This window comes from Balaenoptera acutorostrata, chromosome 1 (genome assembly GCF_949987535.1).
Source record: "Balaenoptera acutorostrata chromosome 1, mBalAcu1.1, whole genome shotgun sequence".
NCBI classification, from domain to species: Eukaryota; Metazoa; Chordata; class Mammalia; order Artiodactyla; family Balaenopteridae; genus Balaenoptera; species Balaenoptera acutorostrata.
Genome location: NC_080064.1, coordinates 132332568 through 132359267, shown reverse-complemented (window position 1 = coordinate 132359267; position 26700 = coordinate 132332568). Strand labels below are relative to the sequence as shown.

The 26700-nt window shown below is 37.4% G+C and overlaps 1 protein-coding gene across 4 annotated transcripts in view; it reads right to left on the bottom strand.

Annotated features, from left to right (window-relative positions):
- Nucleotides 1-26700, bottom strand: part of DNM3 (dynamin 3) — a 579267-nt gene that overhangs the window by 550662 nt on the left and 1905 nt on the right. The gene's annotated exons all lie outside the window — the stretch shown is intronic.

The following is a 26700-nucleotide window of genomic DNA, read 5'->3' as shown; positions in this document are numbered from 1 at the left end:
TAAAATATAATAGAAAAACTGACATCTGATTAGGAATTGAAAAAACTGAGTTCACATTACATTAAGTTTTCAAATGAGTTCCAGAAAAAGAACTGCCTACCATAAAGTACTAAATAATGTACTTTAATAGCTACTTTAGCTGTGGTAAGAGGCCTTCTCACATTTCTTTCCTGTAGTCAAGTGACATTCAGGAGAAAAACAGAAACATTCTTACGTTTGAAAACACAGTAATAATGTCGTATAAGGACAGGTTTAACATAAACGTGCCTCTGGTTTGGATTAGAGCATAATCCTTTAGGAAGTAAAGGAAACAGCTCCTAAAGGAAAGATTTAATAATACTATTAGGAATGCTTATTTTATTGTCATTGAAGGAAAAGATAAAAGAATTTTTTTTTTTTTTTTTACTTTCTGGAGAAAGGAAAAGAAAAAGTATGTAACTTTTCACAGGTTTTAAGCCTAACAGTTAAGAACATCAGGCATTTCCACAGCTTCTAGAGAGTAACAGCTGTTCTTTAGAACAAAGGGGCTGAACACTTCTTCAAGAGATGTCGGCTTCTCACTCCCAAAACTACCTATTCTTTGCTTGGGACCGATCTCTCCCAACTTAAATAAGTTATTTTGTTATTTGCAATACCAATTCTCGACTCTGGAGACACAATTAATGCTGTCATCTCCAAGTCTTCGTCTCTTCCCCCTGAACAGTACTGATCCCCTGTACCATGCTTTACCTTTACTTAGGTCCATAGTCCTAACCATCCCATAACATACCATATAATTTACTTATTTATTATGCCAGTTGCTTATCCATCTCTGCAGTTAGAATGTGAGTTCCTAGAGAACAGTAATCTTTGATTCCTCCACTGGCTTTGTTCTCTAGTTCTTAAAATACTGCCTGACACATAGTGGGTGTTCAACAAATATCTGTTGAATTTGGGATTTTAAATAACTTTTTAATAATAGTAATATTCTATAGCAAACATTTATGGAAATGGAGAACCTATCACAGGCCAGGCACCAAGCTGTGCCCTTCATACCCATTAAAGAAACTCATAACAGGCTGGGGAAATACATACCATTTTACTGATGAGAAATGTTTCACCTACAGAGATTAAGTAACTTCACAGCAAGTGAAGCTCATTCAAGATCTTTTCATCTTGAAGTATGATTCAACTTGATTCCTTAAAGGACTACACCATTATATCTTTAAATATCCAAATACATCCAATAAGTACAACAATAAAACGTGAGTCAACAAAGCTTATCAAGTGTCTTCACAAATTATGGCAAACACAAGACTCAGACCCTAAAAGTAATTATAGAACTATCCTGCTCCTTCTTGCTATGATTATATTCCTCCCTCAATCTTTATAACAGCAGCAGCAGAATTTCTGTAATACTTTCCAGTTTATAACATGCTTTACAAATATTATCAAATTTATCTAAACTATTAAAAAATATATCTATAATTCTTACTCGTCAACTGACTCCAAAGTGAGAAAGAACATCTTGTCCAAATTAGACCTGAATGAGACATGAATATTCATAAAGAGACCTCCTGAGTGGCAATTTCTATAAAATTCCGGAGCAGATATTAGTTTTCCAAATTTTCTCTGATCTGAAGAAAGAGACTAGGATAAAAACAACATGGTTCTACAAACTGAGACAGAGTACAACTGGGGTCTGCTCAGCATGCCAAGATTGGTGGAGGCTAGGCTGTCCTCCTACTGTCCCAATTATTAACATCTTGACTTCACTTTTCCTAGGAAATGCTAATAGGAAAATAAACCGAAAAATTTCCCAACTAAGAATAATCCCTTCATTCCTACATAAATTATTTTGACAATATCTAAGTTCCAATATTCACTGAGTGGCTACTCAGTGCTCAGCACTATGGGAGATCCAGTGAAGTATAAGGCATAGTTTCTATCCTCAAAAACCAGCTGGGAAAATCAAGATACAAAGATGTAAAGACAAACAATAAAAAAGTTAACTGCAAAAAAAAAAAAGTAGAAACTGGGGGATACTTTATCACCTCAAGAAATACTTGGCATTTGGTAATTCATTGCAAAGTCTGTATAAGTAATATGACTTGAAAGGTCATGTCAAATTCAACTCTGTTACAAAGTAGTACACTCCTAAAATCCTATTAAAACTACACTTATTCCTTAAGACCTAACTCAAATGTGACAGTCTCTGTCATTTCCCCTGACCTTCCCTCAATCCTCTACAAGGCTTTATCATTTCTCAAATTCTCCACACACTCCTTGTCACACTGACTTTCCTGATGGGCTGTTAGCCAGCCATGTGAGAGCAGAAACCATAGCCCAGACTTGTATGGTACCTAGCTTAGCAAATGTTGGCTAAATTCAATGGAATAAAGAATTTACTACTTCTAAAATCCACAGAATCTATCTTTCTGGAGAAAACATTTAATTAATACATGACCTCTGACTTACTAGAGGATTACAGTTTAAACGTTCTCTTCAGCAGATAAAAACAAGCAAAACAACAACAACCAAGAGGATTAACCAAGATGGCGGAGTAGAAGGACGTGCTCTCACTCCCTCTTGCGAGAGCACCAGAATCACAACTGGCTGCTGGACAATCATTGACAGGAAGACCCTGGACTTCACCAAGGAGGACACCCCACGTCCAAGGACAGAGGAGAAGCCACAGTGAGACGGTAGGAGGGGCGCAATCAGAGTAAAATCAAATCCCATAACTGCTGGGTGGGTGACTCACAGACTGGCGAACACTTATACCACAGAAGTCCACCCACTGGAGTGAAGGTTCTGAGCCCCACGTCAGGCTTCCCAACCTGGGGGTCCTGCAACGGGAGGAGGAATTCCTAGAGAATCAGACTTTGAAGTCTAGTGGGAATTGATTGCAGGACTGTGACAGGACTGGGGGAAACAGAGACCCCACTCTTGGAGGGCACACACAAAGTAATGTGTGCATCGGGACCCAGGGGAAGGAGCAGTGACCCTGGGGGAGACTGAACCAGACGTACTTGCTGGTGTTGGGGGGTCTCCTGCAGAGGCGAGTGGTGGCTCTGTTTCACCGTGGGGATAAGGACACTGGCAGCAGAGGTCCTGGGAAGTTCTCCTTGGCGTGAGCCCTCCCAGAGTCTGCCATTAACCCCACCAAAGAGCACGGGTAGGCTCCAGTGTTGGGTTGCCTCAGGCAAAACAACCAACAGGGAGGGAACCCAGCCCCACCCATCAACAGTCAAGTGGATTAAGGTTTTACTGGGCTCTGATCGCCACAGCAACAGGGAGGGAACCCAGCCCCACCCATCAACAGTCAAGTGGATTAAGGTTTTACTGAGCTCTGACCGCCACAGCAACAGTCATCTCTACCCACCACCAGAGCCTCCCATCAAGCCTCTTAGATAGCCTCAACCACCAGAGGGCAGACAACAGAAGCAAGAAAAACTACAATCCTGCAGCCTGTGGACCAAAAACCACAGTTACAGAAAGACAGAGAAGATGAAAAGGCAGAGGGCTATGTACCAGATGAAGGAACAAGAAAAAACCCCAGAAAAACAACTAAATGAAGTGGAGATAGGCAACCTTCCAGAAAAAGAATTCAGAATAATGATAGTGAAGATGATCCAGGACCTCGGAATAAGAATGGAGGCAAAGATTGAGAAGATGCAAGAAATGATTAACAAAGACCTAGAAGAATTAAAGAACAAACAAACAGAGATGACCAATACAATAACTGAAATGAAAACAACAACCAAATATTTAAACAAAAAAGGGAAATTAGGACATATAAGTTACGTAGTCACTGATATTACGCTAGGGCACTGGTTGTCAAGGGAGTGCAATTTGGGAATTCATGAAGATGTTTCACAGTGACTGCAGAACCAGGAATGTTAACCATCCTGAATTTTGGGGAGAGTTCTGTACACTGAACAACTACCCGGCATCCTGCATAATTTTCTAATCTTTTGCTACACATCCATGTAGGTGAAGTTATCTGAGCTGAAGCCTAATTCTGCTTTACATATAAACAAGAATTTAGGTAACGCATGGAATTTTCTCAGAATAAAACTAGCATGTAAATTGAGAGAAGATGGTATTATACTTTGTTTTTTGGAAATTTATGAAAACTTGTTCAGCATTTGGTAAAATCAGATCCCTAACAGCAATGTATCTGTCTGTTCTTGTGACTCTAGGCATTGAGCACAAAGTGGTGAGCACATATATGATTGTGTACTGTATCACTCCATTTCTAAACAATGGGCACTGGTTCTTCCCTGACCTCCCTCCACCCCAAATAGCCCTCTCTGCCCCACTACTTATGACAATATCCGGTGCAAACTTTTGACTTTTAGCGTATAATTTTGAGTGCAGCTACCATTCTATATCTCTTTTTGATGCATATTCTGTTCTGCAAAATAATTGGCATATAGCAAGTGTTCAACAGAAATCATTTTGCTGAAGATCAATTCTTCACTTCTCATTTCAGGCAACTAGCACCAACCTTCTGCAGAACAGTGAACAATGCATGAGAGACTTCAAAAGTTTACAAGTCCCAAATGAGTAAAAAACTCCCTGATCATCAGCTAGTTCACAATGAAAATATAAACACATTATTTTTCAACTGGTCTCACTTAATATTTATTTTCAGTCATGTCTTCTTAATAATGAGGATATAGTAAGAGTCCATAAAAATTGTATGTGTCACCAATTTTACTTTAAACCAGTAAGGAATACAAGGGGCAATTCATTTCAAACAGATATTATTATTTAATATTTTCATAATAACGGAAAACAATAGCAAATGTAAAAGTATTGAAATAGGTCCTAAAGCAAGCCATCAGAACCCTGACTGCAAGGTTAGCTCTTCAATGCATATTTATATCTTCCTAGGCACTACATCTGCACTTCCAGTAGCTCCCACCAATGGTGCCTAATTACGGCTTTATGATCCAAATGATTAGTGAAGGAAGCTGAATATCAGATATGAGCTGCTGTAACTAAAATTATAGGACATGTCAGAACTTCCCATATTAAAAAATTAACTTGAATTAGCAGATAAAAACTCCTATATATAAAATAGATAAACAACAAGGTCCTACTATATAGCACAGGGAACTGTAATATCCTGTAATAAACCATAATGGAAAAGAATATGAAAAAGAATACATATACACATGTATAACAATCACTTTGCTATACATCAGAAACTAACACAACATTGTAAATCAACTATATTTCAATTAAAAAAAATTAACTGGAGTCCATGTAAAAGTTACCAGTTCCAGGGCTTCCCTGGTGGCGCAGTGGTTGAGAATCTGCCTGCCAATGCAGGGGACACGGGTTCGCGCCCTGGTCTGGGAAGATCCCACATGCCGCGGAGCGACTGGGCCCGTGAGCCACAATTGCTGAGCCTGCGCGTCTGGAGCCTGTGCTCCGCAACAAGAGAGGCCGCGATAGTGAGAGGCCCGCGCACCGCGATGAAGGATGGCCCCCACTTGACGCAACTGGAGAAAGCCCTCACACAGAAACGAAGACCCAACACAGCCATAAATAAATAAATAAATAAATAAATAAAATATTAAAAAAAAAAAAAAAAGTTACCAGTTCCCACCTTCAACAAGCTGAAGGTTAAATTAAACTGAAAGTAATTGGTAATAAGTTGATTTCTGTCTTGAGGTAGCATGAAACATTTATCACCTATAAGTATTAGTTTTAATTTCTCAAACAATAAAAATAAGGTACAGCAGTAAAATATTTCAGTGATAATAACCCAGCATCATATCTCAGTGAGAACTAACAATTATCAGTCATGACATGAATCCATTTATAATTGAGTAAATGGAAAAAGACAAAATAAATGACCAGAAAATTTCAGGTCAGGAGCTTAAGTTTCTTTGTGGATATGGGTACAGGAGAAACGTGGTTAGTATAAACTAGAGAAGAGGAATTCTAGAATGAAGCAGCAGAATTCAACAGTTAACTACATATGACAGATATAACTACCTGCTTCCCTTATGAGGAAATGCCTCTGAAGAAACAAACTCGGGCAAGAGTGAAAATCACACACTGTAGATCTTGGGAAACTTGAACTCTGCTAAGATCCTACGTGGCCAAGCAGTGAGTAAGCAGATGACAGTTCCTTGGGCATGTGGAGGATAGTACCAGATGGGGGAGTGCAAAGGAAATAGCACTTGGGCTATGTGCCAGGTGTTTTCACATACCTTAATTCAGAGGGGAAAGCAATAGCTTGTGCCCAAAAGCATTCATTCACAAAATGGTTTTCTCCAAAAGACCAAACATATGATGTTCAAATACACATCCTTAAAAAAAGCACGTGCAAGAATAATTAGCCCCTGCAACTGTAGTCTGATAAATTATATAAAGGACACCAAGAAGCTTCTTTTGTTTCTTCTCATATGGCAATTGCTCTATCAATGAAAGAGAGAAAACAAAAAATTACGTTTTTCAATAGACAGGGACTACTCCTTGCTTCATAAAGCAAGCCAGAGTTGCCAAGAAGCACTGACTTAGAAGAGAGCTAATTCTCCAGAAGAGAGCTAATTCTCCTTTCTTTCTGCCTGAAGAATTGCCTAAGTTGTGACATCTCTAACTCAATTATGCATGTCTATGAAGATGCCATTAAATAGGTGGATTTGAGTATTTCAAATAGATCTGGCAAGAAGCCATTTTTTGCTCAAAATTTTCCACTCATTCACGCAATGCGCAGACTACAGTGTCAGGGTTGAAAACAGGAAAAATCACTTGGCTTGGCACCAAGTTCTTCAGGGCGTTTCAGTTTCTGCCCCTTGGCCTGGGCAGACCAGAGAGAAGATGGATGCCTGGCATGCCACGAGCTGTGCTCAGGATACCACTTGACACTCTCACCATGGAGGGTGGGTCCCAGGTCGTGAACCAAAGAATTCTAAAACTGATCAGCTCTAAAAGATCCTGTCTCTTAGGAAATAACACTGTTCTTATTCAATCAAGAAGTACTTTTTAAAGAAACGCTTCACCACTAACACTCTTTAACAGTATAGGGGATGATATTGGGTGGAAAAACACAATCATCAGTCATGCACTGAAGAGTAATTCATGAGTTGGACCCAATGTGAAGAAGTTTGGGGAATAATTAACCAATTTGTTTTATTAACATCTTACAACTTATGTATACATAAGAGTGGCATATGATAAAAATCTATTTCTAAAGTCTGAGAGCTTTTCCAATAACTATAAAACATAAGAAAGCATGTATTTAAATGACAGTGGATTTTTTTTTCTTTCTTAGCTTATATAAAATAATGGTGTATCTTAAAATTGTGGCATCTTTGATAGATAAAATACGGTAAATATATAAACATGCGATATATGATCAAAGGTACCACTGAAGTAGAACCCACAAATGCCAAATACTGGGATGATAAGAATTCCCTTCAACACTCAAGCATGTAAATTTGGGGCCTGTTAATAATTTCCAAAGTGGATTATAAATATGAAGTATACATTATTTCAAGAAGAAGTTAGGTTTAAATAAAAGTAAATTCAAAGGAAATGCAGAAAAAATATAATACGACAAGTATACGAAAAATACCTTGGGTGCATTTAACCTTAGTTTAAGATTAATATATGAAAGTGAGACCATGTGCCCAGCGTCTCTCCATGGCATATTACTTGAGTATCTATTAGCAGAAGAATCATGGACTAGATGAACCATGGATGTGACCTATTATAGCCTAGCACAGATGTGACTTCTATATTCCAAACATTTGAGGTTCAAAGTATGAACAGCCATATTAAAATATAGGTTTTTTAGGGGAATTCCCTGGCGGTCCAGTGGTTAGGACTCCTTGCTTGCACTGCAGGGGGCACGGGTTCCACCCCTGGTCAGGAAACTAAGATCTCGCATGCCGTGCAGTGCTGCCAAAAAAAATTTAAAAATAAAAAATAAAATAAAATAAATGTTTAAAAAATAAAATAAAATATAGGGGTTTTTTTAATGAAATAAAGTAATCATGGTAGGGGCAGGGAGAGGGGTATTCTTCAATTACTTAACCAGTAACCATTTCCACAGCAAACTAATCAGAGTTATATCAAATTTCAAAAGCCATCACCTCTCATGTGAATACAAGTTTGCTTCAAATCTGTTCCAAGCCTGATCTTCAGCTCACTTGTCCTTTGGGGAGGCCTGCCCTGAAAGTCTGACTCCTATCCCTGCCCAAACCATTTCAGGCTCTTCTCCACATGCTGTGTAGATTTCCTGCTGACTTCAAAGGCTGCGCTCCATGTGTGGTTACACACATAGCGGAAAACTTTTTAAATGTTTGGCCTTTATTAGAACTTACACGCACCAAAGCTTTTAAGATAAGGCCTAAAAGCAACTTTTCAAACCAGACCCCAAAAATACATTCTGTGAGTGTTTTGACAGACAATGATACCTACTTCTTAGGATCTATGTAACATCTCAGCCAATTGACCATGTATGCAGCCCTGAAAATAGTTACTGAACACTTACTGTGTGAAAGTTATAATATGGCATGCATAGGGACCTAAGGATGCAGGTAATGTGATTCATAGGAGCTTATAATGGGGCATATAAAATAATAATTGGAATATCCATAAGGCCTATTTAAAATATATAAGTGAGAGATACAGGGTACGAATTAGTGGTTACCAGTGCAGGGGCAGGAGGGGGCGAGGCGGGCAACAGGGGTAGGGAAGTGAGAGGAACAAACTATTGGGTATAAGATAGGTTCAAGGATCTATTATACAACACAGGGAATACAGCCAATATTTTGTAATAACTATAAATGGAAAATAATCTTTAAAAACTGTAGAAAAAATTTAAAAAGAAAATGAAAATGAAAAATAAAAAATGTAAGTAAGGTCTTTAAAAAAACATGAAAGAAAGTAAAATCAATTTAAGCTAGGAAATTAGAAAGGCTTCATAGAGGAAACAGTATGTAAACTTCAATTTACTAATTCCTCTGAATACAGTTGTGAGATCTGTGAGGGAAAGGGTAATCATTCTCATCTCTGAATCCACAATAGCTAGCACAATCCTTTGTTTATGGCAAAGACTCAGGAAAGCTTTTATAAATTGAATTAAAATGGGAGGAATAGGAAGAGCAAAAGCACTCTAGATTGAGGAAACAGTATGCGTAATGACACAAGGGAAAGAAATTTGCACAAGGAATGCTCCAGAGAATGGTACCTACAGTGTGTGAGAGGAATGGAAGATTATACTGGAAAGTAGTTGGTGACCAGATCATGGAAAGCTTTAAATGTCATGCCAAGGAGTTAGGATTTTATTATGTTGGAAAAAAGGAGCTGATGATGATTAGAGTTGTGCTTTAAGAGAACTCTGGCAAGAGTATTTACGATGATATAGACAGGGGTTGACACTGGAAGAACTGAGGCTATTAAACAAGCTATTGTAATAGAGCAAGCAAGAGGAAAATAAGTTCGGAACTGAGACAACAGCAACAGAAGTGGAAAAGCACCGAGAGAGTACAAAGGCACCCTGAAGTAGAAACCCCACATTTAGTTGGTGTGGGGAGTGGAGAGTTGAAGAAAATATGAAAGTTGTAAGGCTTATTGATTAAGAGAAGAGAAGTCCATTAATACACATAAGAAATGAGCTATCTGGGAAGATGATGAATCTATTAGTGAAAGTATGAGCATTTAAGTTGAAATTTCAGCATGCATCCACAATAAGGGAATGGGATCCAGGCTCAAGATTCCAAAGTCACCTGCCAAGCTGAACCCTGATAATGAATGAGATCACAGAGGAAGGAAGCTACTACAGGTTGTTACAAAATATGAGAAATTGCTCTTGCCTTAGCTCTAGAGGAAACTCTGTGAATATGAATGTTTCTTCCTCCTTTCTGGTAATAAAACTAAGTGATCATATTTCGCTTTTGCCCCTGACTACCAGGCTGTTTACATGTGTTCAAGTCCACTATTATGATAATTTTTGTTTGAAAATTTTCTATTCTCCATTCTTTGGTCTTACCGTAATTACTTTTTTTTTGTCCTGCTTCTTCACTTCTAATCTTTATTGTTTCATTTTATGTGTCCAATATCTCTATAAATATTTGTTGAAATAAACGAATATAGGAAGCCACCTCAAATCCTCTGTGGAAAAACAGGATATAAATAAACCTAAATTTAAAATGGTTTTATTTGCAGAGATGATAACTAACTTCTTATAAATTAAGGAAATGTTTCTCTCCAATTAAGAAAACTTGCTAGATTTTAAACATCTGTGTTTTAAAAGGGAAATTAAGGAATGATCAATTTCATTATAAAACAATTTAGCCTCGCAAAGATTCTCACTCTAAAAATCCAAGCTACATGCTAAGAAACATTTTTCAAGCAAGAATTAGAAACTTTTGGCAAGTAAAATCTGAAAATTAAAGCATCTCTAATATAGTAATGCAAAGTGTTAAGAAAACACTATTTACAAATATTCAATTTATATACCATTTTTTAAAGAGAAGATACTGAATAAACAAGCCACACAATGACAACTCAACAATAAATGTTGTACCCCATTCCAAATGGAGGTGTTTGTACATGTATATTATGTATATTAGCTGTGATCTCTTTGTGCTTTTCTTGGTTCCAGCCTAATAGAAAAGTCCCTTTTCCAAGCTCAGGGGCCTCCACTTAACACTATGTTTCCACAAGTCCTGCCTGTTCTATGGACAACTGGGAGTTTGTCCTCTCCCATGGCAAGCCTTATCATAAGCTCTGTTAGCTCCTTTCAACCAGTTACCAGGTCCTGTCCTCCTCACTGGCACAACTCCTTAATGCTCAAGCAGCTGGAGACCTTAATGGAAAATATGCAGGGTAGGTCCAAATATACATATTTTCCTTCTACGCCAAATGTATTCCTCCATTCACCCATCCATGGGTCCAAACCAGGGAACCTACAAGTCATTCTGAAGAAACATTACCTTCTGGAAAAACAGCTTTCAGTTATAAGTCTTTCAAAATCTGTCTTAAATGTTATGCCAAAAAAGTGCAGCATTTTAAATAAAGCAAATGTCCTTGTGATCCTTGCATGGAGACCATCTCTTGGGCATGTTTTGCTACATGTAACTCTTTGCTTAAGCACTATTTTTAAAGCTCATTTATTGAGGAGTCTATGTCCTATGTCCTAGACATTTAGACTTTTTAGACTTTGAAAATGAAGACTTTGCAAATGCAAACTTAGAAAGCCACAAAACTTCAAGAGCCCTTGGCTTTTTGTGCACACAACACTGCCTTTCTGGATAATTCTTCTGTATTCAAAGAGCTCATCATCAGTTCCACAGAGCTCTAAGAATCTCCAGTCTTTCAACATACATTTAGTGAATATCTTCTACCTGTGAGTTTAGTGAAGGCTTCCAAGAAGAGATGAAAGCTGTATCTTGAAAGGTAAGTCGAGTTAGGCAGGCAAAAGGGAACCCAAAGAGCTTTCCAGGTAGATAGGAATATGTGTTAAGCCATGGAGACATGAAAGGCCTTGATGCTTTTTCTAGGAACTCTAAGTAGTTCCGCAGGACTAAACACCACGGTGAATGGGAGGAGCAGCAGGAGAGGAGAATGGACAGAGGCAGACGGCAGATCATGAGCGAAACAGTGTATCATGCTAAAAAGCTGGGTAACAGAGATTTTAACAGTAGAGTAACTTGACAAAACTTGCATTTTAGAAAATCCACTTGTTTTTGACTTATGAAAAGGACAATTTCATATACATTTTGAATATACTTCTCTACTGAACTCACACTCCCATTCCCTCAGGTATTCTTTGCCTACGTTTTCCTTTCTTCTTTCTATTCCTCCCTCTCCTTCCCACTCTACCATCAGTTAATGCTGTCATCTTATCAAATTGGAACTTCCCTATCCTCCCCCTATCAAGTCTATGCACCAGCTTCTTTATCCTTTAGTTCCAGTGGATGAGGTGCCCCTCCTCCTCTTGTAAGAGGCTTTCCACCACAGAACCTCTGGATTCCATCCCCCTGCATTTTCCCAAGGCTTTCCTGACCCTCCCTCCTGTCTTTCTTCCCTGTATCATCTATGTCTTCTCCTGGATCATTCCCACTAGCAAACAAAAATGCTCTAATACAGGGGTACCCAACCGGGACCGCACAGCAGGAGGTGAGCGGCAGTGAGTGAGCGAAACTTCATCTGCCACTCCCCATTGCTAGCATTACCGCCTGAGGCTAGCAAACAGCCTCTTGATTTACCTGCTACATCTTTGGTCTCTCCTTGGCTCCCTTTGCAGGATGCCTTTCTTCTGCTTTTCTTCTTTTTCCCCTCTTTCACATATCCTCTCCTGAAGTGATTTAATCTAATCCCTAAGGTTGTCTTTTAATTGAGATATAATTCACGTACCATAAAATTCACCCTTTGGAACTGTACAATTCGGTCATTTTTAACATATTCACAATATTTTACAACCATCAATGCTATCTAATCCCAGAACATTTTCATCACCCCCAAAAGAAACCCCATACCCACTAGCAGTCATTCTCCATTTCCATACCCTGCCTTAGCTCCTGGCAACCACTAATCTGCTTTCTGTCCCTATGGATTTGCCTATTCCGGACATTTCATATAAATGGAATATGATATGTGGTCTTTTGTGTCTGGCTTCTTTCACTTAGCATAATGTTTTCAAGGTTCATCCACATTGTAGCATGTATCAGTATTCTATTCCTTTTTATGGCTGAATAAAGTTTCATTTATGGATATATCACATTTTGTTTATCCATTCATCAACTGATGGGTATCTGGGCTATTTCTACCTTTTGGCTATCATGAATAATGCTGCTATAAACATTCATGTACAGGTTATTGTGTATACTTAGGTTTTCATTCTTGTCGGTGTATGCATAGGAGTGGAATTGCTGGATATTATAACTATATTTAACTTTTTAAGAAACTGAAAAATTGTTTTCCAAAGTGGCTTCACAATTTTACACTCCCATCAGAAATGTATGAGGAATCCAATTTCTCCATATCCTCATTGAAACTTGTTAATGTTCATCTTTTTCTTTTAATCATACCCATCTTAGTGCATGTGAAGTGATATCTCATCGTTGCTTTGATTTGCATTTCCCTAATAGCTAATGACACCGAGCATCTTTTCATGTGCTTATTGGTAATTTGTATATATTCACTGGAGAAATATCTATTCAAATCCTTTGCCCATTTTTAAATTGGGTTATTTGTCTTTTTATTAAGTTATAAGAGTTCCTTATATATTCTGGATACTAGTCCTTTATCAGATACATGCTTTGCAAAAAAAAAAAAAAAAAAGTCTCCCATTCTCTGGGTTATCTTTTCATGTTCTTAGTAGTGTCCTTCGAAGCACAATAGTTTTTAATTTTGATGAAGTCCAAGTTATCTATTTTTTTTTTTTTGGTCACTTGTACTTCCAGTGTCATAGCTAAGAAACCACTGCCGAATCTAAAGTCATCAAGATTTACACTTGTGTTTTGCTCTAAAACTCTAAGAGTTTTATTGTTTTAGCTTTTGCATTTAGGTCTTCAATACATTTTTAGTTAGTTTTTGTATATGGTTTGAGATAGTGTTCCAAATTCTCTTTTTTTTTAATTAATTAATTAATTTATTTATTTATTTATTTATTTATTTATGGCTGTGTTGGGTCTTCGTTTCTGTGCGAGGGCTTTCTCTAGTTGCGGCAAGTGGGGGCCACTCTTCATCGCGGTGCGCGGGCCTCTCACTATCGCGGCCTCTCTTGCTGCGGAGCACAGGCTCCAGACACGCAGGCTCAGCAATTGTGGCTCACGGGCCCAGTCGCTCCGTGGCATGTGGGATCTTCCCAGACCAGAGCTCGAACCTGTGTCCCCTGCATTGGCAGGCAGATTCCCAACCACTGTGCCACCAGGGAAGCCCCCAAATTCTTTTGCATGTGGGTATCCTGTTGCCCCAGCACCATTTGTTAAAAAGGCTACTCTTCCCACCCTGCACTGAATTGTCTTGGCATTCTTGTCAGAAATCAATTGACCATAAATGTAATAGTTCATTCCCAGACTCTCAATTCTATTCCATTGATCTATATGTCTATCCTTATGCCAGTACTATACTGTTTTGATTACTGCAGTTTTGTAGTAAGTTCTAGAATTGGAAAGTGTGGGTCCTCCAACTTTGTTGCTTTTGTTTTTGTTCTTCCAAGATTATAATACCATTCTTATAAAGGGGTCCACATGAAAAAGGCAAAGAAATGTGAAACACATGGTAAATGTGTGTAGGGCATGAATCACAGTTCAGTCAAAGCACAACAGATAACCTGGAGAAGCTGGGCCATTCAGGGCCTTTTATGCCATGCTAAGAAGCTTAAATTTTATGCTGTTGGCATTAAGAGCTGAAAAGTTTTCACCAAGATAGTGACACCATTTAATTTTAATTTCATATCAATCATGCCATGGCTGTGTGGAAGTTAGATTGAAGGGTTACAGATGGGGAAGGCATTAAGTATATTGCTATAGTCCAGAAGATGAATGATGATAACTTGAACTCAGTCAACAGTTGTAGGAATTAAGCATCACTGGTAGTAGGAATTAAGCATACATAGGTGATTAACTTCAGAAATACTTAGGAAGTAAATTAAGCTGTTTGGAGATCATCAGTGACCTTGGCAAGGGCAGTTTCAGTGTACTGATGGGAAATGAAGACACATTTCTTTCCTTATCCACAGCTGCAGAAATAATAGGAGCTGTGAAAGTAGTGATTAGTAGCTCCCAAATCTGGCTGCTTATCAGGAGCACCAGAAGAGCTTTTGGAAAAACACTGATTACTCTGGTTTAACTCCAGACCCACTGAGTCAGTCTCCATGAGTGGAGCCCAGGAACCCATATTTTGACAAGTTCCTCAGGTAAATCATACACACACATATCTATATACTTGCTTTGGGAAATGTTGAGATGGACCATTCTTTCACGTATTAATTATCCCTTGTAATTCAAATCTACTTGGTTCCTGGGTTCAGAGAACAAGAGTTCAGATAGTAAAAGTTGGAAAGATAGTGAGAGAAGGAAAGAGCTAAGCTAACACAGCTGAAGAGGGCAGATGTTAAAACAGGAGAATCATAAGTAGATTTATATCATTAAAAAAATGGAAGGGAATTACATCTAATATCTTATAATAACCTATAATGGAATATAACCTGAAAAAAAAGAATCACTATGCTGTACACCTGAAACTAATGCAACACTGTAAATCAACTATACTTTAATTAAAATTTTTTTTAAATAAGTAAAAATTGTAGAGAAGTACAGGTGAGAGAAAGGATAACTCAGAAACTAAGGCACATGGGCTACAAGTATTAGTTTATCAAGCTAAGAGCATTAGTTCAAACACAGTCAATATTATCTCATAAGTGTCAAATAGAAGTATTTCTAAAAGCCATGATCTTTATGCCCAGTACCAACCCATCTTAAGTCGGGTCAACAGTTTTCTTAGTGAAAATGCAATAAAAATTAAGTACATAAAACAGAATTGTGCAAGATACTATATTATACTGGGAATACCAGTAGGAGTTTACAGTCTGCTTCAGGGACCACAAACTACAATAAGTCAGTCAGAAACCTTGAAGAGCTAAACAGCATGGAACTAAACTTAGGGAACCATCCCTAAGTCATCGAGAGGTCAGAAAAGGCTGCAATCTGTGACTTTTGGCCCCATCTCAACTTATCAAATTCTTATACTCTCCTGCTCATCTCAAACCCTACCTCTCTGATGAAATCTTTCCTGGACTCTCCAAAGAGATGTGATATTTTCCTTTAAGCATTCAGACCACTCTGTACCTCTAAAGACACCCAAATTCTATCTAAACTTCCATTTCCAATAATAATCATAAACACATAACTGTTGTTATGCGATAGCAAGAATCTTCAAAGTCAAGAACCTTCAGAGGCTCCACCTGCCTCCCTTCTACACCATGCCAAGAAGCCAGTCAGTCTTTAATCCCCAGCCTCTATCCTTCTGGTGATGGAATACTTACTGCTTCACAGGCAATTCATTACATTTCTTAACTGTTCTGTTGAGCAGTCTCCCTTACGTTAAGTTTAAATCCGCCTGCCTATAACTTTCACCCATTTGTTCTAATTCAGTCTTCCAGGGACATACAGAGTCAATCTCCAATTAACAGCTATTCAGATATTTGGAGACATCATCCTGACCCAGCCAACTACTTTCTAACAAATGCCTTGCATAAAAATTGTTAGCCTGGTTACCCTGATAACAACAGCATGGTGCATATCAATCCTGTACCCTTCTGGGTCACCAAGTTCTTTGAAGGAGCTACTATATACATAGAGCCTCACACAGTTTCTGGCATGGAGTGGACTCTCAAAATATGACTGTAAATGACTCAGTGAGTGAACAAATCCACCTGCTATTAGAATTTTCAAACGTATCCTTTCACAACTGGTTTAATCATCTACCTACAACCAAACAAGTTTATTAAACTCTCTCTGCCCTCAAAAATCAAATAAATGTAATATAAAGAAAATATAAACTCAGAAATAATTTGTCAGATACGCAGGTTAAACCAAACATCTTAATAAATAAGAAACCTCAGTGAGAGAAAGACAATTTTTACTATTTCTACTATACGCACTCTTGAAATGTCTGAGTTTTTATCACATATACATATTCCTTTTTCAATTAAAAGACAGTCAAAAAAAAAAGGACAGTCAATTTAACAAAATAAAAATATTAAAATTATTGTCATTTTAACTCACCTAGAGAAATAGTATAGTATAGTGTGAATTTTGCCTTCCATAATACATCCTACCACTGAAATATACAATAATTAAATAAATGACTAGAGGTAACATTAATCCAGTCCAGAGGCATTCAACAATTTTGAAGACAACCATAGTAAGAAATACATTTTATACTGCAGCATGGTAAACGTATACAAATATACAACCAATACAAAAGATTCACCATACAGTGCTTATCATCACTGCCTGGAAGGTACTCTGATACTTTTTTAAGGCTGTTGCAACCCACTAAATTGATATCACATCCCACTAGTAGGTCACACCCACAGTTTGAAAACCTCGGATCCAGTCCAACATCCACCCCATCCTCAACCAATTTATTGATGAAGAACGTATGCTTCAGCTTGGATAAATGTATAGAATCACGTAGTTAGTTCATTCATTTAGCTCCTGCTATATGCCAGCATTGTGTTATGGAAAATGACCAATGAAACACAGCTCCTGACTTCATGGAAGCTGCAAACACTTGGACAGAGAGACAAGGCAACCAACTGTACAGTAAGATCCCTGTGCAGTGAAGTATGAACGAGGACCACTGAAGAGGGGCTCTAAATCAGACAGGGAGAGCTGCGGAAGACCAGTGGGTGACAGTAAAGACCAAACTAATCCTAGCTCTCCTTGCTTTCTGCCATGTTGCCTCAGCTTATCTGCGGTATTTCTTTAACAAACATCCAGGGGACACCTACCGTGGGTGTAAATCAAATCCACCTCAAACTAGATAACTCACAAATACTCCTAACTCCCTCAGCAGTAAGATTCCACTGTGTTCTTTCTTCAAATCTTTTCTCCTCCTTTAAATATATGAAAAGAATGGACCTCAGTTTTATTAACTATGTAACAGAAACAGACACACATACACACAAAGCTCTAAGCCTCCTCTGGATAACCCAAAGCTATTCTTACACAAAGCTTCTGAGGCATACCTAGCAACACAAAGATAATGTAATACCAAATGGAATCAGTTAACTAGCTCAGAGCTAAAATTGGAGGTTAACAATTGTGGAAATGTCAATCAAGTCAGGATATGAAACTTTCCATTTAAAACAGAGTCATTGGGGGACTTCCCTGGTGGTGCAGTGGTTAAGAATCTGCCTGCCAATGCAGGGGACACAGGTTCAATCCCTGGTCTGGGAAGATCCCACATGCCACGGAGCAACTAAGCCCGTGAGCCATTTAAAAAAAAAAAAAAGAGGGCTTCCCTGGTGGCGCAGTGGTTGAGAATCCGCCTGCTAATGCAGGGTACACGGGTTCGAGCCCTGGTCTGGGAAGATCCCACATGCTGCGGAGCAACTGGTCCCGTGAGCCACAACTACTGAGCCTGCGCGTCTGGAGCCTGTGCCCCGCAACGGGAGGGGCCGCGATAGTGAGAGGCCCGCGCGCCGCGATGAAGAGTGGCCCCCGCTTGCCGCAACTAGAGAAAGCCCTCGCACGAAACAAAGACCCAACACAGCTAAAAATAAATAAATTTAAAAAAATAAATTTAAAAAAGTAGCTATAAAGTCATATTTCAATTGATTCTCAAACACTGCGAATCCTGCTGTTAATCATCTTACTGAAGTCCAATTATATTTGCCATTTATAAAAAAAAAAAAAAAAAAGAAAGAAAAAAAATAAAATAGAGTCACTGGGTATTAGTTCAACACCTACTGCAAGAATTTTGATACTTCTCTAAGGTCTAATAGCACCAGCCACTATTATTTTTCTATCTTACCTCCTGATCCCTTGTCTGTAGATCATTTCTGTTCCGTGGCCTTAGCTCATATTCTTGCTAAGTCGTCCTGCTTCTCCAATCAGACTCTCTCAGTTGTTTTTCCCACTTCTACTTCCATCTTTGCCTACAACTTCATCTAACATTTCCAAAAGATAAAGATATGCTAAGAATGGTTTATTCCATATCACAGAATCAAATACTTTGCTTAAAATTCATTCTCTAGGAGAACATATGAAAATAATTTCAGCAAAATTCATTTTAATTCTATTATCTCTATGTTATTAATTCTACTATGTTCATTATCTCTGGTATTTGCCATTTAAACCCTAGCATGTCACTTAACTTCTAGTTCAATCTTCCACATTTCTAAATTGAAGTTAATAAAACATGCCTTTACTATGCTCTCAGGGATATTGTTAGGATTAATAAAAGAATAAATGAAAAGTACTTTGGAACTCTTGGGAGGGAAGAGTATACAAACGGGATTTATGTTGTATATATCTTTTTAAAGAAAAAAAAATACCCTCGGGTGATGCAAAATGTGGGAAATGCTTTCTTTTAAAAAGGTCCAAATATACTTTAAGTTAGTCTGATCTAAAAGTTAGTATTTTGATGCAGCTGTGATTTTTCCCACATGCACAAAAAAGAATTTGCAAATACACATTACTATCTATTCTCTCTTAAATTTGCTTTTGTTTCAGAAAATGCCCAGTCTAGATAAAAAACTTAAATAGCTATCATTTATTGATTGCATTATCATAGACCAGGCACATTACACACTACTATCTATCCTGTCTCCTAAATTTACTGTTATTTTTTAAATAGTTAGAAAACATCCATTCTAGATAAAAGACTAAAGCTAATAACCATTAAATGGGTTCTGGTAGCAATTCCAACATGGGGAGGTGGTTTTCCACACCGACAATAAGCAGTACTCCGGACACCAGCCGGGTATCCTACAACTCAACTCAATTCTGACACTATCTACCTGGAGAAAGCATCAGATTTCACAGGTTGACAGCTCAGTTCCACAAGACCGCCCTCTCCTGCAACTTCAGGCACCAATCACAAGCCCCGGTTGTTAGCTGTGTTTCTAACCCACCAGCTACAGATTGGATGTTCCCATGACCTCCTCCTTGATTCAGTCAACTTGCTAGAGCAGTTCAGAGAACTCAGAGAAGCATTTTACTTATTACACTACTGGTTTATTATAAAAAGATATATATAAATCAGGAACAGCCATATGGAAGAGACATACAGGACAAGGTACGGGGAAAGGGTGAGGAGCTTCCATGCCTTCTCCAGGTACACCACTCTCCCCAAATCTCCACGTGTTTGCCAACCCAGAAGCTCTCTGAACCCTGTTCTTTTGGGTTTTTTTATGGAGGCTTCATTACAGTTATGATTGATTAAATCATTAGCCACTGGCAACTGATTCAACTTGAAGCCCCTCTCCCCTCCCTAGAGGTTGGGGGTGGGGCATGAGACAAAGTTCCAACCCTCTAATCATGTGGTTGGTTCCACTGGCAACCGGCCCTTATCCTTGGGTGCTTTCCAAAAGTCACCTCATTAACCTAACAAAAGACACCTTTATCACCTTCAACACTTAGGAAATTCCAAGGGTTTTGGGAGCTGTGAGCCAGGAACTGTGAATGAAGACCAAATATATTTGAGAATTATATTGATATTTTGGTCATGTGAATGACAAAATATATATTTTTCTTATAAATCACAGTATCACAGCAATCATTTATTAAATGCTTCTTATGGACCATACGCTTTACATCATCTTACTTGGAACTCACACGCACATAAAACAATGAAGTCTGTATTATTGTCCCTATAATGCAAATGAGGAAATTAAGTCCCAGTGAAGTTCAATGCCTCGCTGAGGAGCCATGTGTGTATCCAGTATAGAGTCAGCGGTGGGACGGACACAGCTATCAGCAAAGCTGGCACTCTATCACCAGAATATGATGACTCCTTTTCAAATATTGGTTTTTTGAGGATCTAAGAAAACAAATATCTTAAGTAAGATTAGGTACCCATCAAATTACTTATTTAAATGAATTAGTCTTTTCAATTTCAAGCCAGGGAAATGATAGACAATGAGGTCCTTCAGAAGCCCTACTAAATTCTAATAGGTATGTATGTGTTATTCCCGGGGATATCATGACCTTGAAGCTCTGGGAAATGAAAATAAGACACTGTCACAAAGAAGCACAAAGACACACACACTTTAAACTCCTGGAAATAGAGAATCTTCAGCAGGGATGTTAGAAGAAAAACAAAATCTAAAGCAATCCTGTATCATTCATAAAATTCATGGACCAAATAAGTCATCCTTTTCCTCAACAATTATCTTACCTTTCTTATTAACATTAAGAATTTAACGCAACATTAATACTTGTTGAAACTGTTAAAATAATTTCTATGACATTGATGGGCCTCACCCAAAGAATACAAACACAAAGAATATGAAACAGCAAACTGAAAGGTAAGGATTTGCTACCCAAATATATATCTTATTTATTATTTTTTTAAAGCATGCTCACTTGTTTTGTTTTTTATAAATTTATTTATTTATTTTTATTTTTGGCTGCGTTGGGTCTTCGTTGCTGCACATGGGCTTTCTCTAGTTGCGGCGAGCAGGGGCTACTCTTTGTTGCAGTGCGTGGGCTTCTCATTGTGGTGGCTTCTCTTGTTGCAGAGCACAGGCTCTAGGCACGCGGGCTTCAGTAGTTGTGGCACACGGGCTCAGCAGTTGTGGCTCATGGGCTCTAGAGCGCAGGCTCAGTAGCTGTGGCACACAGGCATAGTTGCTCCGTGGCATGTGGGATCTTCCCGGACCAGGGCTCAAACCCATGTCGCCTGCATTGGCAGGCAGATTCTTAACCACTGTGCCACCAGGGAAGCCCCAAATATATATTTTAATTTACAAAAAATCTCACCCATTTCTTTAAATAGTAACCTTTCCATTTATATTACTTATTCATACACAACTTTTCAGAAGCTTTCCTCGGTTTAAGCAAGGTCAATCAGTGACCAACCCAGGCACAACTTTCTAGATATGCCCACCTGGTGTGAAAATATTAATATTGTGTGAAAACATCCACTATTTCATGTAGTCTTTTCCTGGGCCCATCTGTTTCCTAAAAGTTACAATTTACTCTAGAATATATTATCTCAGCCAAATTACCTGGTCTAAGCCTGAGAAAAATCCTGTTCCCTGTCTCTTTACCCTATTGTGTATGGGGGGGGGGGGGAATCATTGCTGGTCCACCATCAAGAAAAGTAATGGAGGCGAGTATCAAGGAGGAGGAAAGAGTGGTCCAATGGAAGGGAATGGGAAAAGGAGGTGGCAAGGATGAGAGGGAGGTACTTTAAAACAATAAGAGGAGGAAGAGAAAATGATGAACTGCCATGGGGCTCCCAGTTCTGAACACCAAGTTCCAAACTCAACTGTGATTCTATTTCTGACCTTGGGCAAATCTCTTGTTTCTCTGCATCCTAATGCAGCTCCAAGAAGTGACAAAAATTAAACCAGGAGAAAGTTTCTTACAGAACCTAGTGAAAAGCCAGTCCTCACTACTGATTTTAAAAAAGCTAAGCCAGCTATGACCAAAAAAATCCCCAAATTGCCAACCTGGTATTAATAAACCTTCTAATTTTCTGGAACAGTGTTTAATGCAATAATACAAATCATTTAGTATCAACCTTCCCTTTGCCTTTACCCTCCTCTCTTTCTACATACATTCTATTCTCAGGTTTGCCTTTAGAACATTTCCTCTGACATTTTGTCTTCCACTTACTCCACTACTTTAACTAAATGCCTTATTCTTAAAGAATAGAATTCCATCTCCCTTAAGTATTAGTGCCTTAAAGATCCTTAGTGAGTCTGATCTATCCCACCTATCTCAATGCATCCAGTTATATTTTTAATCTCTCCAACCTCTTTTCTTTCCTGCTACTCTTCTCTCAGGCCCTCTCCAACATACAGTGTCTCTTTGTGATTAAGTGACAGTCTAAATTCAATGCCTTGTTGTCAAGTCAGACACTGAGACACAGATCACAAACTCCCTGCTTTGACATCGATACTTCAGTACATGCAGCCTTGAGCTAAAATGATACCGGCTGCCAAATGACACCAAAATCTCAAATACTGTCTACTTTCCACTATATCACAATTCATTTTCAGAATTGTAGTTTTTCAGAGTTGTTTTCTTTTTCACAAAAATAGAGTGACATAGTATAAATTATTTTGTCCCATTTAGTTTGCATTATACCCAACTGCATTCATTTTACAAACTCTTTGAAAGTTGTGGTCTCATAGCTTATGCTGTCAGTTCTCTTTTTATATATACATCAGCTCCTATACATTTATACTTCCTTCTACATTCTTACCCAGTATACTTAGAACTCATTAATACATGCTCATTGACTTTCCTTGCCCACATTTCTCAAGAGTATCAATAGGAGTCATATCCAAGGCTAAATCCCAGCTTGGCACTTGCTAGCCATGTGACCTTGTACAAATTACTTGTCTCTCTAACCCTGAGTTTCCTCCCTTATTAACATGGGGATGTGAAAACAAGCTACAGAAGACACGGAATGTGTATAACAGAATCCATGCCTGCAACAAAGTAAGGCGAAACAAATATTGGCCTCCTTCTTCCTTCCACTTTATAAAAATGTGTTTACTATAACACAATCCTTTAGAATTTTTAAATGAATGCTGAGTGTGAGAAAAAGCAAAGCAGACTTAGAGATGGGCAAAACTTTGGCCATATAGAAAATAAATTGAATTGTTCTATACAGTACATTAGCTCAGAGTTCTCTTGACTTGGCTCTGGTGGAAGAGACAAAAAATCATCTATTTCCTTTAGCTGCTTGCAGTCCTCTCTTAAAATTAATCATAATAAGTAAAACAGCATAATTTAACTGCACTTATTAGCCCTAGCACCAAGTACTTACTACCTAAGACAAACACTAATATACTAAATATATGTCCCATTGGTAAAGAACCCAATAGCCTACCTTCTAGAATAGCTAACTACTAAGTTTCCATTCCTCCAAAGTTTTGGATGATGCCTGCCCAACTTCATTCTTAAAGAAGTTAATGGAGTGCATTTTTTTGATATCTCTTAATCATAAGTAAATTTCAAAACAGAGATATCCTATGAAGTCCAGTTCACCTAGGTATATTGCTTCTAACGAATTATTAATAATTAAGTTGATTGTTATAATTAAATCCTACCAATTGAATTTGTGATAACCTACAAGTATATTACATAATGTGAATTCAGCAAAAATATCTTTGTAATTTCAGGTTTTAGCAATTCATTGTTGGATGAAACAAAATTTATGTTTCTGACACTTCAGTTAAATAGACCCTTGAGAACCATGAAGTATGATTTTCAACAATTATCACATTTTAATTGTTAGCACCCATTTATCTAATAACTTTAATATTTGGAAGTCATTTGTTGAAAAATATTCAGTAATTCAGATGCTTGCATATTTTTAAAAATCTTTTCCCTCAATACAAACCTATTTCTGAATTAAGAAGTTTACTAATATGCATGCTCTGTGCCTAATCTTATTTGCAATTAGAGAACTCTTACCTCCTCAATTTTTAATACTCTCTTGAAATCAGTCAAAGGATTTAAGAATAAATTAGTATCCATCTAAGACATATAAATGACTTTGGATTTTTGAAAAATTATCTGGTCACGTCCATTCAACAATAGCATCAAATGGCTCACTTTTAAGGTTCTCCTGCGAAACGACTCTAATTTGATAATCAACATACCCATCTTCAGAAACCTCACAACTAAATAAATAAACCTTATATGACATTTCCACATTGAAATGTACTCCCCTCAACATAGTTACTTTATCCTTTATTTGACCCCATTAGTCAAAAAACCTATTCTACTTGTGCAAAATTGAAAGTCTATTTACCATTTAGGCTAGAAGAAAATAATGTGAATCCTCTGCCTATATAATAAGCATTGAAGAACTAATGTTTCTAACAAGTATGTCATTAAAAAACATTTACACCTTAGCAACTAGTACAGTTCTCACTTAACACCTCTATAAACAAGTTATATTCCCTATCAACACACACTTAAATAAATAACCCAGTTATATCCTAGAGCTCCCTTCAAGAATGTCTAATATAGTAAAGAAAAAAACTTATCTTTTAACTAATGTTGCTTCTGCCTAAGGGGTTGCCTCAAATCCTCCGTGAAATGAGGCAAGATAGACATACATAAATAAATATGAATGAAATTATTAACATAGCAGTTTCTTATTATTTTAGGTGGTGATTTTAAGTGTGATCAAAGAAAAAAGTTAAAAGTATTTATCAGAGGAACTGGTAAATCTCAATATGGAGGGGGTTCAATACAGCACAGAGGTTTTAGAGCACAAGTATAGAGCCCAGATACCTCAAGTTGAATCCTAGCTCCACTGTTTTTATGTTAAATTTGCCTTCAGCAAGTTACTCAAAGTCTCTAAATCTCAATTTCCTCTTCTATAAAACAGAACTCTTAAGAGTACCCTCCTCTTCAGGGGTTTATGAGAATTCAATAAGATTTTCCATGTAAAAGCATCTAGAATAGTACCTGATGCATAACAAGTACTCCATAAATGTTGACCATTATCATCATCAACATCTCACTGCACTGTTAAAAAAATAAAGGGGGGGTGGTGTAAAAGTAGTTGAATAAATTCTTCTGTACACAAACCAAACCAATGGGCAGACCCCAAGCCATCTAGTGAACCCCTATATTCAGACCATGAGTCTCAGCTTCTATCCATTAGACCTTAAGCTGCCTCTCACTGAGAGCATTATATCTCATCCAAACACCCAAAAGAACAATCTGGTTACTCACACTATATTACACTAATATGTAAATTCATCACTTCAGCAAGAAAAATCACAAACAAGTAGTTCATTCATGATTCATTTTATTCATAATAATCTCAAACTTGTCAACCCCAAAATTGGATTTTAGAGCTACAGTTAAATGAAGTAACACATTCACATCCAACTTCACTCAGTGGTGTCAAAAAAATCAATATAAAAAAACAAACAGAGAGGAGAAGAGATGTTTAGTCCACTAAACATGGAATGTTAAATATTAAGGAGAAAATGCATCATTATTTTGAAGACCAGCTTAAATGATGAGCAAATGCTTAATTTACACAAGTAATGACCCCTTATTTTATGACTGCGTTCAATAACTGCACAGAGGTCAGAGTCTTAAAATGAAAACAGCTACATGTAAAAGAGGAACGTTTCATTCTTAAAGAAAAGAACCTTATCTTTATTGGAAAATTTCTGCATAATAAAAAAATAAAAGGTTATAGTAGAATATGAGTAGTTTTTTCCACCTAGGATGAATCTCCTAACAAATTAGAGAACTCCTTTTTCCCTAAGGTTGGTTTATAATTAGAAATTAGATTCCTCAATAATTCAATGACCAAAACCTTTATTAAAGTCAAATGACCTTTTTAATTAATTTTCTCCTAATATATAAGCTCTGCTGGCAGGTGTCATCTCTACAGATAATAAAGCATTGCTATATTTACTAAATGAGTTTTTCCCCTTATGTCCATCCTTTTCTTTGACTTGACATTCTTACAGTAATTAATTATTGGTAAAGCTTTAAAAAGTATAATAAATTACTAATGTATTCTGGTAAATGACGTCCCTATTTTTCATTCTATCATAAAAAATGTTCAAGCTACAATATTTTACTCTTCCAGATTTTTTAAAATTCTCATTTGAAAAGAGGATAGCTAGTGAGGAAAAATGTTTACAATTTTATTACAGCATTAATGAATATATTCAGGATTTGAAAATCTGAAGAACAGAATTAAGATACATGCATAAAATTGACATTAGCTTCAAAAGCTCTTGCCACAAAAAGTGCATTTATAAAACAGACTCATTCAACTAAATATACGAAAGATGCATAAAATATGGCCACTGCATTTGAATTACTTACAATTTTAATCTTTAAGTATTTGTTTAAAAAACAAAAGTAGCTAAATGACAAGTAAGGCATCCTGTTAAATGCTCGGGAGTTTGAAAACCCAAAAATACGTTGTCATCAAACCTCACCTTCCCTATAGATACTTTAAATTTAGTGAATTTCATTGGCAATAAATCAAAGAGAGTAAAACCCT